The sequence below is a fragment of the Schistocerca serialis genome, chromosome 4 (assembly GCF_023864345.2).
Source record: "Schistocerca serialis cubense isolate TAMUIC-IGC-003099 chromosome 4, iqSchSeri2.2, whole genome shotgun sequence".
Classification (NCBI taxonomy): domain Eukaryota; kingdom Metazoa; phylum Arthropoda; class Insecta; order Orthoptera; family Acrididae; genus Schistocerca; species Schistocerca serialis.
In genome coordinates this window covers 194990628-195008036 of record NC_064641.1, presented here as the reverse complement: position 1 = coordinate 195008036, position 17409 = coordinate 194990628, and the positions used below count along the sequence as shown (strand labels likewise).

At 49.4% G+C, this 17409-nt stretch overlaps 30 non-coding genes across 30 annotated transcripts; all 30 read left to right on the top strand.

Moving 5' to 3' along the window:
- Positions 1-522: 522 nt before the first annotated feature.
- Positions 523-595, top strand: Trnaf-gaa (transfer RNA phenylalanine (anticodon GAA)). The gene has a single exon. It is a non-coding gene; the product is annotated as a tRNA-Phe (tRNA).
- Positions 596-1135: 540 nt separating this feature from the next.
- Trnak-uuu (transfer RNA lysine (anticodon UUU)) lies at positions 1136-1208 on the top strand. The gene has a single exon. It is a non-coding gene; the product is annotated as a tRNA-Lys (tRNA).
- A 138-nt stretch (positions 1209-1346) lies between these two features.
- Trnas-cga (transfer RNA serine (anticodon CGA)) lies at positions 1347-1428 on the top strand. Its single transcript has one exon. It is a non-coding gene; the product is annotated as a tRNA-Ser (tRNA).
- Positions 1429-2168: 740 nt separating this feature from the next.
- Trnas-uga (transfer RNA serine (anticodon UGA)) lies at positions 2169-2250 on the top strand. The gene has a single exon. It is a non-coding gene; the product is annotated as a tRNA-Ser (tRNA).
- A 580-nt stretch (positions 2251-2830) lies between these two features.
- Trnaf-gaa (transfer RNA phenylalanine (anticodon GAA)) lies at positions 2831-2903 on the top strand. Its single transcript has one exon. It is a non-coding gene; the product is annotated as a tRNA-Phe (tRNA).
- A 540-nt stretch (positions 2904-3443) lies between these two features.
- Trnak-uuu (transfer RNA lysine (anticodon UUU)) lies at positions 3444-3516 on the top strand. Its single transcript has one exon. It is a non-coding gene; the product is annotated as a tRNA-Lys (tRNA).
- A 138-nt stretch (positions 3517-3654) lies between these two features.
- Trnas-cga (transfer RNA serine (anticodon CGA)) lies at positions 3655-3736 on the top strand. The gene has a single exon. It is a non-coding gene; the product is annotated as a tRNA-Ser (tRNA).
- Positions 3737-4476: 740 nt separating this feature from the next.
- Positions 4477-4558, top strand: Trnas-uga (transfer RNA serine (anticodon UGA)). Its single transcript has one exon. It is a non-coding gene; the product is annotated as a tRNA-Ser (tRNA).
- A 580-nt stretch (positions 4559-5138) lies between these two features.
- Positions 5139-5211, top strand: Trnaf-gaa (transfer RNA phenylalanine (anticodon GAA)). Its single transcript has one exon. It is a non-coding gene; the product is annotated as a tRNA-Phe (tRNA).
- A 540-nt stretch (positions 5212-5751) lies between these two features.
- On the top strand, positions 5752-5824 carry Trnak-uuu (transfer RNA lysine (anticodon UUU)). The gene has a single exon. It is a non-coding gene; the product is annotated as a tRNA-Lys (tRNA).
- Positions 5825-5947: 123 nt separating this feature from the next.
- On the top strand, positions 5948-6029 carry Trnas-cga (transfer RNA serine (anticodon CGA)). The gene has a single exon. It is a non-coding gene; the product is annotated as a tRNA-Ser (tRNA).
- Positions 6030-6769: 740 nt separating this feature from the next.
- Trnas-uga (transfer RNA serine (anticodon UGA)) lies at positions 6770-6851 on the top strand. Its single transcript has one exon. It is a non-coding gene; the product is annotated as a tRNA-Ser (tRNA).
- A 580-nt stretch (positions 6852-7431) lies between these two features.
- Trnaf-gaa (transfer RNA phenylalanine (anticodon GAA)) lies at positions 7432-7504 on the top strand. The gene has a single exon. It is a non-coding gene; the product is annotated as a tRNA-Phe (tRNA).
- A 540-nt stretch (positions 7505-8044) lies between these two features.
- Positions 8045-8117, top strand: Trnak-uuu (transfer RNA lysine (anticodon UUU)). Its single transcript has one exon. It is a non-coding gene; the product is annotated as a tRNA-Lys (tRNA).
- Positions 8118-8255: 138 nt separating this feature from the next.
- On the top strand, positions 8256-8337 carry Trnas-cga (transfer RNA serine (anticodon CGA)). Its single transcript has one exon. It is a non-coding gene; the product is annotated as a tRNA-Ser (tRNA).
- Positions 8338-9077: 740 nt separating this feature from the next.
- Trnas-uga (transfer RNA serine (anticodon UGA)) lies at positions 9078-9159 on the top strand. Its single transcript has one exon. It is a non-coding gene; the product is annotated as a tRNA-Ser (tRNA).
- Positions 9160-9739: 580 nt separating this feature from the next.
- On the top strand, positions 9740-9812 carry Trnaf-gaa (transfer RNA phenylalanine (anticodon GAA)). Its single transcript has one exon. It is a non-coding gene; the product is annotated as a tRNA-Phe (tRNA).
- A 540-nt stretch (positions 9813-10352) lies between these two features.
- Positions 10353-10425, top strand: Trnak-uuu (transfer RNA lysine (anticodon UUU)). Its single transcript has one exon. It is a non-coding gene; the product is annotated as a tRNA-Lys (tRNA).
- A 138-nt stretch (positions 10426-10563) lies between these two features.
- Trnas-cga (transfer RNA serine (anticodon CGA)) lies at positions 10564-10645 on the top strand. The gene has a single exon. It is a non-coding gene; the product is annotated as a tRNA-Ser (tRNA).
- A 740-nt stretch (positions 10646-11385) lies between these two features.
- On the top strand, positions 11386-11467 carry Trnas-uga (transfer RNA serine (anticodon UGA)). Its single transcript has one exon. It is a non-coding gene; the product is annotated as a tRNA-Ser (tRNA).
- Positions 11468-12047: 580 nt separating this feature from the next.
- Positions 12048-12120, top strand: Trnaf-gaa (transfer RNA phenylalanine (anticodon GAA)). Its single transcript has one exon. It is a non-coding gene; the product is annotated as a tRNA-Phe (tRNA).
- A 540-nt stretch (positions 12121-12660) lies between these two features.
- Positions 12661-12733, top strand: Trnak-uuu (transfer RNA lysine (anticodon UUU)). Its single transcript has one exon. It is a non-coding gene; the product is annotated as a tRNA-Lys (tRNA).
- Positions 12734-12871: 138 nt separating this feature from the next.
- On the top strand, positions 12872-12953 carry Trnas-cga (transfer RNA serine (anticodon CGA)). Its single transcript has one exon. It is a non-coding gene; the product is annotated as a tRNA-Ser (tRNA).
- Positions 12954-13693: 740 nt separating this feature from the next.
- On the top strand, positions 13694-13775 carry Trnas-uga (transfer RNA serine (anticodon UGA)). The gene has a single exon. It is a non-coding gene; the product is annotated as a tRNA-Ser (tRNA).
- Positions 13776-14355: 580 nt separating this feature from the next.
- Positions 14356-14428, top strand: Trnaf-gaa (transfer RNA phenylalanine (anticodon GAA)). Its single transcript has one exon. It is a non-coding gene; the product is annotated as a tRNA-Phe (tRNA).
- Positions 14429-14968: 540 nt separating this feature from the next.
- On the top strand, positions 14969-15041 carry Trnak-uuu (transfer RNA lysine (anticodon UUU)). Its single transcript has one exon. It is a non-coding gene; the product is annotated as a tRNA-Lys (tRNA).
- Positions 15042-15179: 138 nt separating this feature from the next.
- Trnas-cga (transfer RNA serine (anticodon CGA)) lies at positions 15180-15261 on the top strand. The gene has a single exon. It is a non-coding gene; the product is annotated as a tRNA-Ser (tRNA).
- Positions 15262-16001: 740 nt separating this feature from the next.
- On the top strand, positions 16002-16083 carry Trnas-uga (transfer RNA serine (anticodon UGA)). Its single transcript has one exon. It is a non-coding gene; the product is annotated as a tRNA-Ser (tRNA).
- A 580-nt stretch (positions 16084-16663) lies between these two features.
- Positions 16664-16736, top strand: Trnaf-gaa (transfer RNA phenylalanine (anticodon GAA)). Its single transcript has one exon. It is a non-coding gene; the product is annotated as a tRNA-Phe (tRNA).
- Positions 16737-17276: 540 nt separating this feature from the next.
- On the top strand, positions 17277-17349 carry Trnak-uuu (transfer RNA lysine (anticodon UUU)). Its single transcript has one exon. It is a non-coding gene; the product is annotated as a tRNA-Lys (tRNA).
- Positions 17350-17409: the final 60 nt, after the last annotated feature.

The window sequence follows — 17409 nt, the reverse complement described above, 5'->3', positions numbered from 1 at the left end:
ACTAAACACGTGGGTCACCAGCAATGTGCAGTGCTATTTGATCCAGGGCGCAGCGCTACAGTCGCGCCCAGAAGCCGCAGCTCATCTCCGCGTCTCACAGGCGTCCACCAGGTGTTAGTACAAGTGTCGCCTCACTGGGCAGTGCAGATGTGTCCATTTTAGCTTGCAGACGATGACGTGTGAGCTAACGCAAGTCGAATGTTTTACCGTGAGTATCTGCAAGATACTGCCTCTCATACGGTGGAGAGACTCACTCCTTCTTGTGTCTCGTTCTCCGCACACGAGTTGCCCCTGGCATCGATATAGCACGGGTTTTCTAGCGTCAGCGAAGTCAATATTACACGAATCGAGTCGACATGTTTGCTTGTTACGATGACGGAAGAAGAAGAAATGTGTGTGTAACTTCACTGCATCGGCTGCTCGCCTTTCAGCGCCCCTGTGTCTGATCAGACGAAGGTGACTGTGAAATTGGCAACGAGGCAGAGGTTAATGAACACATGCAAATGACAACCTTCACCGTCAGCCGAAATAGCTCAGTTGGGAGAGTGTTAGACTGAAGATCTAAAGGTCCCTGGTTCGATCCCGGGTTTCGGCACCGATTCGTTTTGATGCGACGCCAATGGAATTACTCTGCGTTTGTGATAATGCAACTACCGCTGACAACAAAAATGACTCTCTCCTGTAGCTGTTCTGGTTGTCTAGTGCATGCCATAAGAGGAACTCACTAGACAACTAACTCCCCTAGAAGCAAAAGAATTAAAAATATCCTACCGACTGCATTCCTTTTTCTGTGTCAGGTGGTGAAGAACGTCTTCAACGGAACCGTGAAATGAGCGAAAGCGTGGGAAACATTGCATTCGAAATGCTTGTGAATTTTCCAATTGCCCAGTGAGTGTCGACAAAACACGTAAATTCTCTGCTCCAACGTATGAGACGTAACAACTGGTGCAATTTGTTGTTGCATCATGTGCCAGCAGTCTTCGATAGTGTGTTACGAGCTTAGCGCGATAAGTTTGTAGATAGCATTTAGGCGACGTTTTATTTGTTAACGGCCCCATACAGCGATTGCACAACAGTAAAGGACATGAGTCAATGTATAGTTGTGCGTCGTGGGAGGTTTTGCAGCCTCGTGTGAGCTCGGATAGCTCAGTCGGTAGAGCATTAGGCTTTTAACCTAAGGGCCCCGGTTTCAAGTCCCTGTCCAGGCGGAAATTTTAATACTTTGGTAGCGATTCGTCTGGTAGCGGTGGAGACGCTACAGAAAATAATGCAGCTACGCCGTTTTCTGACACCACAGTGCTTTAAACGGTAGCAGTTGCATGTGTCCGGAGAACACCGAGCTAACGGCAGTCGTGGCCGAGTGGTTAAGGCGTCTGACTCGAAATCAGATTCCCTCTGGGAGCATAGGTTCGAATCCTACCGTGTGCGTGCGATTTTGCGTAAAGAGGAGCAAACATTTTCGCACACATGTGACATGTGTGGGCGAATGCGGGTGCAAACCAGTGACGCCATTCTCAACAAGACGAAAATTTCCGTTTTAAGAATACTGAGTTTTCGCGACGACCGCTGCTTACTCTGGCTATCGGTTCACCTCACACTGACACTGACGCTGGGACTGCAGAAAGCCGTCGCTGAGATCGTGAGTACACAGATGTGCTCGAAAGTGATGGACAGAGCGAACATCTCATTTTCTTTTTAAGAATCGCAATTTCAATCACTCGAGTGCGGCAAAAGCAGTGGTGCAGCGTTTCTTTTCTTAAGATCTCGCAGCTGCTTGGAGGTATGTCCATCGTTTTAAGACGGCAGAAAACTAGCGTCAGCGGTGCGTCAGTGGGAAGTCTGTGAAGTCGCCATTGGAGCCGTAAGCCAGTAATTACGACATGCGAATCACTCGCACACCACGCAGCTGTACGATAATGCTCTTGCGTGGGTCCGCATAGCTGAGTCGGTAGAGCGTTAGGTTTTCAACCGAAGGGTCCTGGGTTCAAGTCCCTGTCTGGGCGAAAATTAATACACCTGGGTTCAAGTCCCTGTCTGGGCGAAAATTAATACACTTTCGTAACGGCTAATGGAAACCGTACAGGAAAGAGTGAGGCCACGCCGTTTTCTGCCACCAGATTGCTTCTAAAGATGGCGGTTTCAGTTGTCGGGAGTCGCTTCCGCCACCGGCAGTCGTGGCCGAGTGGTTAAGGCGTCTGACTTGAAATCAGATTCCCTCTGGGAGCGTAGGTTCGAGTCCTGCCGACTGCGAAAATTTTCTCGCTCTCAAATGGCGGACGTTCAGCTGCATCCTAGCAGTTGCGTCACTACTAAACACGTGGGTCACCAGCAATGTGCAGTGCTATTTGATCCAGGGCGCAGCGCTACAGTCGCGCCCAGAAGCCGCAGCTCATCTCCGCGTCTCACAGGCGTCCACCAGGTGTTAGTACAAGTGTCGCCTCACTGGGCAGTGCAGATGTGTCCATTTTAGCTTGCAGACGATGACGTGTGAGCTAACGCAAGTCGAATGTTTTACCGTGAGTATCTGCAAGATACTGCCTCTCATACGGTGGAGAGACTCACTCCTTCTTGTGTCTCGTTCTCCGCACACGAGTTGCCCCTGGCATCGATATAGCACGGGTTTTCTAGCGTCAGCGAAGTCAATATTACACGAATCGAGTCGACATGTTTGCTTGTTACGATGACGGAAGAAGAAGAAATGTGTGTGTAACTTCACTGCATCGGCTGCTCGCCTTTCAGCGCCCCTGTGTCTGATCAGACGAAGGTGACTGTGAAATTGGCAACGAGGCAGAGGTTAATGAACACATGCAAATGACAACCTTCACCGTCAGCCGAAATAGCTCAGTTGGGAGAGCGTTAGACTGAAGATCTAAAGGTCCCTGGTTCGATCCCGGGTTTCGGCACCGATTCGTTTTGATGCGACGCCAATGGAATTACTCTGCGTTTGTGATAATGCAACTACCGCTGACAACAAAAATGACTCTCTCCTGTAGCTGTTCTGGTTGTCTAGTGCATGCCATAAGAGGAACTCACTAGACAACTAACTCCCCTAGAAGCAAAAGAATTAAAAATATCCTACCGACTGCATTCCTTTTTCTGTGTCAGGTGGTGAAGAACGTCTTCAACGGAACCGTGAAATGAGCGAAAGCGTGGGAAACATTGCATTCGAAATGCTTGTGAATTTTCCAATTGCCCAGTGAGTGTCGACAAAACACGTAAATTCTCTGCTCCAACGTATGAGACGTAACAACTGGTGCAATTTGTTGTTGCATCATGTGCCAGCAGTCTTCGATAGTGTGTTACGAGCTTAGCGCGATAAGTTTGTAGATAGCATTTAGGCGACGTTTTATTTGTTAACGGCCCCATACAGCGATTGCACAACAGTAAAGGACATGAGTCAATGTATAGTTGTGCGTCGTGGGAGGTTTTGCAGCCTCGTGTGAGCTCGGATAGCTCAGTCGGTAGAGCATTAGGCTTTTAACCTAAGGGCCCCGGTTTCAAGTCCCTGTCCAGGCGGAAATTTTAATACTTTGGTAGCGATTCGTCTGGTAGCGGTGGAGACGCTACAGAAAATAATGCAGCTACGCCGTTTTCTGACACCACAGTGCTTTAAACGGTAGCAGTTGCATGTGTCCGGAGAACACCGCGCTAACGGCAGTCGTGGCCGAGTGGTTAAGGCGTCTGACTCGAAATCAGATTCCCTCTGGGAGCGTAGGTTCGAATCCTACCGTGTGCGTGCGATTTTGCGTAAAGAGGAGCAAACATTTTCGCACACATGTGACATGTGTGGGCGAATGCGGGTGCAAACCAGTGACGCCATTCTCAACAAGACGAAAATTTCCGTTTTAAGAATACTGAGTTTTCGCGACGACCGCTGCTTACTCTGGCTATCGGTTCACCTCACACTGACACTGACGCTGGGACTGCAGAAAGCCGTCGCTGAGATCGTGAGTACACAGATGTGCTCGAAAGTGATGGACAGAGCGAACATCTCATTTTCTTTTTAAGAATCGCAATTTCAATCACTCGAGTGCGGCAAAAGCAGTGGTGCAGCGTTTCTTTTCTTAAGATCTCGCAGCTGCTTGGAGGTATGTCCATCGTTTTAAGACGGCAGAAAACTAGCGTCAGCGGTGCGTCAGTGGGAAGTCTGTGAAGTCGCCATTGGAGCCGTAAGCCAGTAATTACGACATGCGAATCACTCGCACACCACGCAGCTGTACGATAATGCTCTTGCGTGGGTCCGCATAGCTGAGTCGGTAGAGCGTTAGGTTTTCAACCGAAGGGTCCTGGGTTCAAGTCCCTGTCTGGGCGAAAATTAATACACCTGGGTTCAAGTCCCTGTCTGGGCGAAAATTAATACACTTTCGTAACGGCTAATGGAAACCGTACAGGAAAGAGTGAGGCCACGCCGTTTTCTGCCACCAGATTGCTTCTAAAGATGGCGGTTTCAGTTGTCGGGAGTCGCTTCCGCCACCGGCAGTCGTGGCCGAGTGGTTAAGGCGTCTGACTTGAAATCAGATTCCCTCTGGGAGCGTAGGTTCGAGTCCTGCCGACTGCGAAAATTTTCTCGCTCTCAAATGGCGGACGTTCAGCTGCATCCTAGCAGTTGCGTCACTACTAAACACGTGGGTCACCAGCAATGTGCAGTGCTATTTGATCCAGGGCGCAGCGCTACAGTCGCGCCCAGAAGCCGCAGCTCATCTCCGCGTCTCACAGGCGTCCACCAGGTGTTAGTACAAGTGTCGCCTCACTGGGCAGTGCAGATGTGTCCATTTTAGCTTGCAGACGATGACGTGTGAGCTAACGCAAGTCGAATGTTTTACCGTGAGTATCTGCAAGATACTGCCTCTCATACGGTGGAGAGACTCACTCCTTCTTGTGTCTCGTTCTCCGCACACGAGTTGCCCCTGGCATCGATATAGCACGGGTTTTCTAGCGTCAGCGAAGTCAATATTACACGAATCGAGTCGACATGTTTGCTTGTTACGATGACGGAAGAAGAAGAAATGTGTGTGTAACTTCACTGCATCGGCTGCTCGCCTTTCAGCGCCCCTGTGTCTGATCAGACGAAGGTGACTGTGAAATTGGCAACGAGGCAGAGGTTAATGAACACATGCAAATGACAACCTTCACCGTCAGCCGAAATAGCTCAGTTGGGAGAGCGTTAGACTGAAGATCTAAAGGTCCCTGGTTCGATCCCGGGTTTCGGCACCGATTCGTTTTGATGCGACGCCAATGGAATTACTCTGCGTTTGTGATAATGCAACTACCGCTGACAACAAAAATGACTCTCTCCTGTAGCTGTTCTGGTTGTCTAGTGCATGCCATAAGAGGAACTCACTAGACAACTAACTCCCCTAGAAGCAAAAGAATTAAAAATATCCTACCGACTGCATTCCTTTTTCTGTGTCAGGTGGTGAAGAACGTCTTCAACGGAACCGTGAAATGAGCGAAAGCGTGGGAAACATTGCATTCGAAATGCTTGTGAATTTTCCAATTGCCCAGTGAGTGTCGACAAAACACGTAAATTCTCTGCTCCAACGTATGAGACGTAACAACTGGTGCAATTTGTTGTTGCATCATGTGCCAGCAGTCTTCGATAGTGTGTTACGAGCTTAGCGCGATAAGTTTGTAGATAGCATTTAGGCGACGTTTTATTTGTTAACGGCCCCATACAGCGATTGCACAACAGTAAAGGACATGAGTCAATGTATAGTTGTGCGTCGTGGGAGGTTTTGCAGCCTCGTGTGAGCTCGGATAGCTCAGTCGGTAGAGCATTAGGCTTTTAACCTAAGGGCCCCGGTTTCAAGTCCCTGTCCAGGCGGAAATTTTAATACTTTGGTAGCGGTGGAGACGCTACAGAAAATAATGCAGCTACGCCGTTTTCTGACACCACAGTGCTTTAAACGGTAGCAGTTGCATGTGTCCGGAGAACACCGCGCTAACGGCAGTCGTGGCCGAGTGGTTAAGGCGTCTGACTCGAAATCAGATTCCCTCTGGGAGCGTAGGTTCGAATCCTACCGTGTGCGTGCGATTTTGCGTAAAGAGGAGCAAACATTTTCGCACACATGTGACATGTGTGGGCGAATGCGGGTGCAAACCAGTGACGCCATTCTCAACAAGACGAAAATTTCCGTTTTAAGAATACTGAGTTTTCGCGACGACCGCTGCTTACTCTGGCTATCGGTTCACCTCACACTGACACTGACGCTGGGACTGCAGAAAGCCGTCGCTGAGATCGTGAGTACACAGATGTGCTCGAAAGTGATGGACAGAGCGAACATCTCATTTTCTTTTTAAGAATCGCAATTTCAATCACTCGAGTGCGGCAAAAGCAGTGGTGCAGCGTTTCTTTTCTTAAGATCTCGCAGCTGCTTGGAGGTATGTCCATCGTTTTAAGACGGCAGAAAACTAGCGTCAGCGGTGCGTCAGTGGGAAGTCTGTGAAGTCGCCATTGGAGCCGTAAGCCAGTAATTACGACATGCGAATCACTCGCACACCACGCAGCTGTACGATAATGCTCTTGCGTGGGTCCGCATAGCTGAGTCGGTAGAGCGTTAGGTTTTCAACCGAAGGGTCCTGGGTTCAAGTCCCTGTCTGGGCGAAAATTAATACACCTGGGTTCAAGTCCCTGTCTGGGCGAAAATTAATACACTTTCGTAACGGCTAATGGAAACCGTACAGGAAAGAGTGAGGCCACGCCGTTTTCTGCCACCAGATTGCTTCTAAAGATGGCGGTTTCAGTTGTCGGGAGTCGCTTCCGCCACCGGCAGTCGTGGCCGAGTGGTTAAGGCGTCTGACTTGAAATCAGATTCCCTCTGGGAGCGTAGGTTCGAGTCCTGCCGACTGCGAAAATTTTCTCGCTCTCAAATGGCGGACGTTCAGCTGCATCCTAGCAGTTGCGTCACTACTAAACACGTGGGTCACCAGCAATGTGCAGTGCTATTTGATCCAGGGCGCAGCGCTACAGTCGCGCCCAGAAGCCGCAGCTCATCTCCGCGTCTCACAGGCGTCCACCAGGTGTTAGTACAAGTGTCGCCTCACTGGGCAGTGCAGATGTGTCCATTTTAGCTTGCAGACGATGACGTGTGAGCTAACGCAAGTCGAATGTTTTACCGTGAGTATCTGCAAGATACTGCCTCTCATACGGTGGAGAGACTCACTCCTTCTTGTGTCTCGTTCTCCGCACACGAGTTGCCCCTGGCATCGATATAGCACGGGTTTTCTAGCGTCAGCGAAGTCAATATTACACGAATCGAGTCGACATGTTTGCTTGTTACGATGACGGAAGAAGAAGAAATGTGTGTGTAACTTCACTGCATCGGCTGCTCGCCTTTCAGCGCCCCTGTGTCTGATCAGACGAAGGTGACTGTGAAATTGGCAACGAGGCAGAGGTTAATGAACACATGCAAATGACAACCTTCACCGTCAGCCGAAATAGCTCAGTTGGGAGAGCGTTAGACTGAAGATCTAAAGGTCCCTGGTTCGATCCCGGGTTTCGGCACCGATTCGTTTTGATGCGACGCCAATGGAATTACTCTGCGTTTGTGATAATGCAACTACCGCTGACAACAAAAATGACTCTCTCCTGTAGCTGTTCTGGTTGTCTAGTGCATGCCATAAGAGGAACTCACTAGACAACTAACTCCCCTAGAAGCAAAAGAATTAAAAATATCCTACCGACTGCATTCCTTTTTCTGTGTCAGGTGGTGAAGAACGTCTTCAACGGAACCGTGAAATGAGCGAAAGCGTGGGAAACATTGCATTCGAAATGCTTGTGAATTTTCCAATTGCCCAGTGAGTGTCGACAAAACACGTAAATTCTCTGCTCCAACGTATGAGACGTAACAACTGGTGCAATTTGTTGTTGCATCATGTGCCAGCAGTCTTCGATAGTGTGTTACGAGCTTAGCGCGATAAGTTTGTAGATAGCATTTAGGCGACGTTTTATTTGTTAACGGCCCCATACAGCGATTGCACAACAGTAAAGGACATGAGTCAATGTATAGTTGTGCGTCGTGGGAGGTTTTGCAGCCTCGTGTGAGCTCGGATAGCTCAGTCGGTAGAGCATTAGGCTTTTAACCTAAGGGCCCCGGTTTCAAGTCCCTGTCCAGGCGGAAATTTTAATACTTTGGTAGCGATTCGTCTGGTAGCGGTGGAGACGCTACAGAAAATAATGCAGCTACGCCGTTTTCTGACACCACAGTGCTTTAAACGGTAGCAGTTGCATGTGTCCGGAGAACACCGCGCTAACGGCAGTCGTGGCCGAGTGCTTAAGGCGTCTGACTCGAAATCAGATTCCCTCTGGGAGCGTAGGTTCGAATCCTACCGTGTGCGTGCGATTTTGCGTAAAGAGGAGCAAACATTTTCGCACACATGTGACATGTGTGGGCGAATGCGGGTGCAAACCAGTGACGCCATTCTCAACAAGACGAAAATTTCCGTTTTAAGAATACTGAGTTTTCGCGACGACCGCTGCTTACTCTGGCTATCGGTTCACCTCACACTGACACTGACGCTGGGACTGCAGAAAGCCGTCGCTGAGATCGTGAGTACACAGATGTGCTCGAAAGTGATGGACAGAGCGAACATCTCATTTTCTTTTTAAGAATCGCAATTTCAATCACTCGAGTGCGGCAAAAGCAGTGGTGCAGCGTTTCTTTTCTTAAGATCTCGCAGCTGCTTGGAGGTATGTCCATCGTTTTAAGACGGCAGAAAACTAGCGTCAGCGGTGCGTCAGTGGGAAGTCTGTGAAGTCGCCATTGGAGCCGTAAGCCAGTAATTACGACATGCGAATCACTCGCACACCACGCAGCTGTACGATAATGCTCTTGCGTGGGTCCGCATAGCTGAGTCGGTAGAGCGTTAGGTTTTCAACCGAAGGGTCCTGGGTTCAAGTCCCTGTCTGGGCGAAAATTAATACACCTGGGTTCAAGTCCCTGTCTGGGCGAAAATTAATACACTTTCGTAACGGCTAATGGAAACCGTACAGGAAAGAGTGAGGCCACGCCGTTTTCTGCCACCAGATTGCTTCTAAAGATGGCGGTTTCAGTTGTCGGGAGTCGCTTCCGCCACCGGCAGTCGTGGCCGAGTGGTTAAGGCGTCTGACTTGAAATCAGATTCCCTCTGGGAGCGTAGGTTCGAGTCCTGCCGACTGCGAAAATTTTCTCGCTCTCAAATGGCGGACGTTCAGCTGCATCTTAGCAGTTGCGTCACTACTAAACACGTGGGTCACCAGCAATGTGCAGTGCTATTTGATCCAGGGCGCAGCGCTACAGTCGCGCCCAGAAGCCGCAGCTCATCTCCGCGTCTCACAGGCGTCCACCAGGTGTTAGTACAAGTGTCGCCTCACTGGGCAGTGCAGATGTGTCCATTTTAGCTTGCAGACGATGACGTGTGAGCTAACGCAAGTCGAATGTTTTACCGTGAGTATCTGCAAGATACTGCCTCTCATACGGTGGAGAGACTCACTCCTTCTTGTGTCTCGTTCTCCGCACACGAGTTGCCCCTGGCATCGATATAGCACGGGTTTTCTAGCGTCAGCGAAGTCAATATTACACGAATCGAGTCGACATGTTTGCTTGTTACGATGACGGAAGAAGAAGAAATGTGTGTGTAACTTCACTGCATCGGCTGCTCGCCTTTCAGCGCCCCTGTGTCTGATCAGACGAAGGTGACTGTGAAATTGGCAACGAGGCAGAGGTTAATGAACACATGCAAATGACAACCTTCACCGTCAGCCGAAATAGCTCAGTTGGGAGAGCGTTAGACTGAAGATCTAAAGGTCCCTGGTTCGATCCCGGGTTTCGGCACCGATTCGTTTTGATGCGACGCCAATGGAATTACTCTGCGTTTGTGATAATGCAACTACCGCTGACAACAAAAATGACTCTCTCCTGTAGCTGTTCTGGTTGTCTAGTGCATGCCATAAGAGGAACTCACTAGACAACTAACTCCCCTAGAAGCAAAAGAATTAAAAATATCCTACCGACTGCATTCCTTTTTCTGTGTCAGGTGGTGAAGAACGTCTTCAACGGAACCGTGAAATGAGCGAAAGCGTGGGAAACATTGCATTCGAAATGCTTGTGAATTTTCCAATTGCCCAGTGAGTGTCGACAAAACACGTAAATTCTCTGCTCCAACGTATGAGACGTAACAACTGGTGCAATTTGTTGTTGCATCATGTGCCAGCAGTCTTCGATAGTGTGTTACGAGCTTAGCGCGATAAGTTTGTAGATAGCATTTAGGCGACGTTTTATTTGTTAACGGCCCCATACAGCGATTGCACAACAGTAAAGGACATGAGTCAATGTATAGTTGTGCGTCGTGGGAGGTTTTGCAGCCTCGTGTGAGCTCGGATAGCTCAGTCGGTAGAGCATTAGGCTTTTAACCTAAGGGCCCCGGTTTCAAGTCCCTGTCCAGGCGGAAATTTTAATACTTTGGTAGCGATTCGTCTGGTAGCGGTGGAGACGCTACAGAAAATAATGCAGCTACGCCGTTTTCTGACACCACAGTGCTTTAAACGGTAGCAGTTGCATGTGTCCGGAGAACACCGCGCTAACGGCAGTCGTGGCCGAGTGGTTAAGGCGTCTGACTCGAAATCAGATTCCCTCTGGGAGCGTAGGTTCGAATCCTACCGTGTGCGTGCGATTTTGCGTAAAGAGGAGCAAACATTTTCGCACACATGTGACATGTGTGGGCGAATGCGGGTGCAAACCAGTGACGCCATTCTCAACAAGACGAAAATTTCCGTTTTAAGAATACTGAGTTTTCGCGACGACCGCTGCTTACTCTGGCTATCGGTTCACCTCACACTGACACTGACGCTGGGACTGCAGAAAGCCGTCGCTGAGATCGTGAGTACACAGATGTGCTCGAAAGTGATGGACAGAGCGAACATCTCATTTTGTTTTTAAGAATCGCAATTTCAATCACTCGAGTGCGGCAAAAGCAGTGGTGCAGCGTTTCTTTTCTTAAGATCTCGCAGCTGCTTGGAGGTATGTCCATCGTTTTAAGACGGCAGAAAACTAGCGTCAGCGGTGCGTCAGTGGGAAGTCTGTGAAGTCGCCATTGGAGCCGTAAGCCAGTAATTACGACATGCGAATCACTCGCACACCACGCAGCTGTACGATAATGCTCTTGCGTGGGTCCGCATAGCTGAGTCGGTAGAGCGTTAGGTTTTCAACCGAAGGGTCCTGGGTTCAAGTCCCTGTCTGGGCGAAAATTAATACACCTGGGTTCAAGTCCCTGTCTGGGCGAAAATTAATACACTTTCGTAACGGCTAATGGAAACCGTACAGGAAAGAGTGAGGCCACGCCGTTTTCTGCCACCAGATTGCTTCTAAAGATGGCGGTTTCAGTTGTCGGGAGTCGCTTCCGCCACCGGCAGTCGTGGCCGAGTGGTTAAGGCGTCTGACTTGAAATCAGATTCCCTCTGGGAGCGTAGGTTCGAGTCCTGCCGACTGCGAAAATTTTCTCGCTCTCAAATGGCGGACGTTCAGCTGCATCCTAGCAGTTGCGTCACTACTAAACACGTGGGTCACCAGCAATGTGCAGTGCTATTTGATCCAGGGCGCAGCGCTACAGTCGCGCCCAGAAGCCGCAGCTCATCTCCGCGTCTCACAGGCGTCCACCAGGTGTTAGTACAAGTGTCGCCTCACTGGGCAGTGCAGATGTGTCCATTTTAGCTTGCAGACGATGACGTGTGAGCTAACGCAAGTCGAATGTTTTACCGTGAGTATCTGCAAGATACTGCCTCTCATACGGTGGAGAGACTCACTCCTTCTTGTGTCTCGTTCTCCGCACACGAGTTGCCCCTGGCATCGATATAGCACGGGTTTTCTAGCGTCAGCGAAGTCAATATTACACGAATCGAGTCGACATGTTTGCTTGTTACGATGACGGAAGAAGAAGAAATGTGTGTGTAACTTCACTGCATCGGCTGCTCGCCTTTCAGCGCCCCTGTGTCTGATCAGACGAAGGTGACTGTGAAATTGGCAACGAGGCAGAGGTTAATGAACACATGCAAATGACAACCTTCACCGTCAGCCGAAATAGCTCAGTTGGGAGAGCGTTAGACTGAAGATCTAAAGGTCCCTGGTTCGATCCCGGGTTTCGGCACCGATTCGTTTTGATGCGACGCCAATGGAATTACTCTGCGTTTGTGATAATGCAACTACCGCTGACAACAAAAATGACTCTCTCCTGTAGCTGTTCTGGTTGTCTAGTGCATGCCATAAGAGGAACTCACTAGACAACTAACTCCCCTAGAAGCAAAAGAATTAAAAATATCCTACCGACTGCATTCCTTTTTCTGTGTCAGGTGGTGAAGAACGTCTTCAACGGAACCGTGAAATGAGCGAAAGCGTGGGAAACATTGCATTCGAAATGCTTGTGAATTTTCCAATTGCCCAGTGAGTGTCGACAAAACACGTAAATTCTCTGCTCCAACGTATGAGACGTAACAACTGGTGCAATTTGTTGTTGCATCATGTGCCAGCAGTCTTCGATAGTGTGTTACGAGCTTAGCGCGATAAGTTTGTAGATAGCATTTAGGCGACGTTTTATTTGTTAACGGCCCCATACAGCGATTGCACAACAGTAAAGGACATGAGTCAATGTATAGTTGTGCGTCGTGGGAGGTTTTGCAGCCTCGTGTGAGCTCGGATAGCTCAGTCGGTAGAGCATTAGGCTTTTAACCTAAGGGCCCCGGTTTCAAGTCCCTGTCCAGGCGGAAATTTTAATACTTTGGTAGCGATTCGTCTGGTAGCGGTGGAGACGCTACAGAAAATAATGCAGCTACGCCGTTTTCTGACACCACAGTGCTTTAAACGGTAGCAGTTGCATGTGTCCGGAGAACACCGCGCTAACGGCAGTCGTGGCCGAGTGGTTAAGGCGTCTGACTCGAAATCAGATTCCCTCTGGGAGCGTAGGTTCGAATCCTACCGTGTGCGTGCGATTTTGCGTAAAGAGGAGCAAACATTTTCGCACACATGTGACATGTGTGGGCGAATGCGGGTGCAAACCAGTGACGCCATTCTCAACAAGACGAAAATTTCCGTTTTAAGAATACTGAGTTTTCGCGACGACCGCTGCTTACTCTGGCTATCGGTTCACCTCACACTGACACTGACGCTGGGACTGCAGAAAGCCGTCGCTGAGATCGTGAGTACACAGATGTGCTCGAAAGTGATGGACAGAGCGAACATCTCATTTTCTTTTTAAGAATCGCAATTTCAATCACTCGAGTGCGGCAAAAGCAGTGGTGCAGCGTTTCTTTTCTTAAGATCTCGCAGCTGCTTGGAGGTATGTCCATCGTTTTAAGACGGCAGAAAACTAGCGTCAGCGGTGCGTCAGTGGGAAGTCTGTGAAGTCGCCATTGGAGCCGTAAGCCAGTAATTACGACATGCGAATCACTCGCACACCACGCAGCTGTACGATAATGCTCTTGCGTGGGTCCGCATAGCTGAGTCGGTAGAGCGTTAGGTTTTCAACCGAAGGGTCCTGGGTTCAAGTCCCTGTCTGGGCGAAAATTAATACACCTGGGTTCAAGTCCCTGTCTGGGCGAAAATTAATACACTTTCGTAACGGCTAATGGAAACCGTACAGGAAAGAGTGAGGCCACGCCGTTTTCTGCCACCAGATTGCTTCTAAAGATGGCGGTTTCAGTTGTCGGGAGTCGCTTCCGCCACCGGCAGTCGTGGCCGAGTGGTTAAGGCGTCTGACTTGAAATCAGATTCCCTCTGGGAGCGTAGGTTCGAGTCCTGCCGACTGCGAAAATTTTCTCGCTCTCAAATGGCGGACGTTCAGCTGCATCCTAGCAGTTGCGTCACTACTAAACACGTGGGTCACCAGCAATGTGCAGTGCTATTTGATCCAGGGCGCAGCGCTACAGTCGCGCCCAGAAGCCGCAGCTCATCTCCGCGTCTCACAGGCGTCCACCAGGTGTTAGTACAAGTGTCGCCTCACTGGGCAGTGCAGATGTGTCCATTTTAGCTTGCAGACGATGACGTGTGAGCTAACGCAAGTCGAATGTTTTACCGTGAGTATCTGCAAGATACTGCCTCTCATACGGTGGAGAGACTCACTCCTTCTTGTGTCTCGTTCTCCGCACACGAGTTGCCCCTGGCATCGATATAGCACGGGTTTTCTAGCGTCAGCGAAGTCAATATTACACGAATCGAGTCGACATGTTTGCTTGTTACGATGACGGAAGAAGAAGAAATGTGTGTGTAACTTCACTGCATCGGCTGCTCGCCTTTCAGCGCCCCTGTGTCTGATCAGACGAAGGTGACTGTGAAATTGGCAACGAGGCAGAGGTTAATGAACACATGCAAATGACAACCTTCACCGTCAGCCGAAATAGCTCAGTTGGGAGAGCGTTAGACTGAAGATCTAAAGGTCCCTGGTTCGGTCCCGGGTTTCGGCACCGATTCGTTTTGATGCGACGCCAATGGAATTACTCTGCGTTTGTGATAATGCAACTACCGCTGACAACAAAAATGACTCTCTCCTGTAGCTGTTCTGGTTGTCTAGTGCATGCCATAAGAGGAACTCACTAGACAACTAACTCCCCTAGAAGCAAAAGAATTAAAAATATCCTACCGACTGCATTCCTTTTTCTGTGTCAGGTGGTGAAGAACGTCTTCAACGGAACCGTGAAATGAGCGAAAGCGTGGGAAACATTGCATTCGAAATGCTTGTGAATTTTCCAATTGCCCAGTGAGTGTCGACAAAACACGTAAATTCTCTGCTCCAACGTATGAGACGTAACAACTGGTGCAATTTGTTGTTGCATCATGTGCCAGCAGTCTTCGATAGTGTGTTACGAGCTTAGCGCGATAAGTTTGTAGATAGCATTTAGGCGACGTTTTATTTGTTAACGGCCCCATACAGCGATTGCACAACAGTAAAGGACATGAGTCAATGTATAGTTGTGCGTCGTGGGAGGTTTTGCAGCCTCGTGTGAGCTCGGATAGCTCAGTCGGTAGAGCATTAGGCTTTTAACCTAAGGGCCCCGGTTTCAAGTCCCTGTCCAGGCGGAAATTTTAATACTTTGGTAGCGATTCGTCTGGTAGCGGTGGAGACGCTACAGAAAATAATGCAGCTACGCCGTTTTCTGACACCACAGTGCTTTAAACGGTAGCAGTTGCATGTGTCCGGAGAACACCGCGCTAACGGCAGTCGTGGCCGAGTGGTTAAGGCGTCTGACTCGAAATCAGATTCCCTCTGGGAGCGTAGGTTCGAATCCTACCGTGTGCGTGCGATTTTGCGTAAAGAGGAGCAAACATTTTCGCACACATGTGACATGTGTGGGCGAATGCGGGTGCAAACCAGTGACGCCATTCTCAACAAGACGAAAATTTCCGTTTTAAGAATACTGAGTTTTCGCGACGACCGCTGCTTACTCTGGCTATCGGTTCACCTCACACTGACACTGACGCTGGGACTGCAGAAAGCCGTCGCTGAGATCGTGAGTACACAGATGTGCTCGAAAGTGATGGACAGAGCGAACATCTCATTTTCTTTTTAAGAATCGCAATTTCAATCACTCGAGTGCGGCAAAAGCAGTGGTGCAGCGTTTCTTTTCTTAAGATCTCGCAGCTGCTTGGAGGTATGTCCATCGTTTTAAGACGGCAGAAAACTAGCGTCAGCGGTGCGTCAGTGGGAAGTCTGTGAAGTCGCCATTGGAGCCGTAAGCCAGTAATTACGACATGCGAATCACTCGCACACCACGCAGCTGTACGATAATGCTCTTGCGTGGGTCCGCATAGCTGAGTCGGTAGAGCGTTAGGTTTTCAACCGAAGGGTCCTGGGTTCAAGTCCCTGTCTGGGCGAAAATTAATACACCTGGGTTCAAGTCCCTGTCTGGGCGAAAATTAATACACTTTCGTAACGGCTAATGGAAACCGTACAGGAAAGAGTGAGGCCACGCCGTTTTCTGCCACCAGATTGCTTCTAAAGATGGCGGTTTCAGTTGTCGGGAGTCGCTTCCGCCACCGGCAGTCGTGGCCGAGTGGTTAAGGCGTCTGACTTGAAATCAGATTCCCTCTGGGAGCGTAGGTTCGAGTCCTGCCGACTGCGAAAATTTTCTCGCTCTCAAATGGCGGACGTTCAGCTGCATCCTAGCAGTTGCGTCACTACTAAACACGTGGGTCACCAGCAATGTGCAGTGCTGTTTGATCCAGGGCGCAGCGCTACAGTCGCGCCCAGAAGCCGCAGCTCATCTCCGCGTCTCACAGGCGTCCACCAGGTGTTAGTACAAGTGTCGCCTCACTGGGCAGTGCAGATGTGTCCATTTTAGCTTGCAGACGATGACGTGTGAGCTAACGCAAGTCGAATGTTTTACCGTGAGTATCTGCAAGATACTGCCTCTCATACGGTGGAGAGACTCACTCCTTCTTGTGTCTCGTTCTCCGCACACGAGTTGCCCCTGGCATCGATATAGCACGGGTTTTCTAGCGTCAGCGAAGTCAATATTACACGAATCGAGTCGACATGTTTGCTTGTTACGATGACGGAAGAAGAAGAAATGTGTGTGTAACTTCACTGCATCGGCTGCTCGCCTTTCAGCGCCCCTGTGTCTGATCAGACGAAGGTGACTGTGAAATTGGCAACGAGGCAGAGGTTAATGAACACATGCAAATGACAACCTTCACCGTCAGCCGAAATAGCTCAGTTGGGAGAGCGTTAGACTGAAGATCTAAAGGTCCCTGGTTCGATCCCGGGTTTCGGCACCGATTCGTTTTGATGCGACGCCAATGGAATTACTCTGCGTTTGTGATAATGCAACTACCGCTGACAACAAAAATGACTCTCTCCTGTAGCTGTTCTGGTTGTCTAGTGCATGCCATAAGAGGAACTCACTAGACAACTAACTCCCCTAGAAGCAAAAGAATTAAAAATATCCTACCGACTGCATTCCTTTTTCTGTGTCAGGTGGTGAAGAACGTCTTCAACGGAACCGTGAAATGAGCGAAAGCGTGGGAAACATTGCATTCGAAATGCTTGTGAATTTTCCAATTGCCCAGTGAGTGTCGACAAAACACGTAAATTCTCTGCTCCAACGTATGAGACGTAACAACTGGTGCAATTTGTTGTTGCATCATGTGCCAGCAGTCTTCGATAGTGTGTTACGAGCTTAGCGCGATAAGTTTGTAGATAGCATTTAGGCGACGTTTTATTTGTTAACGGCCCCATACAGCGATTGCACAACAGTAAAGGACATGAGTCAATGTATAGTTGTGCGTCGTGGGAGGTTTTGCAGCCTCGTGTGAGCTCGGATAGCTCAGTCGGTAGAGCATTAGGCTTTTAACCTAAGGGCCCCGGTTTCAAGTCCCTGTCCAGGCGGAAATTTTAATACTTTGGTAGCGATTCGTCTGGTAGCGGTGGAGACGCTACAGAAAATAA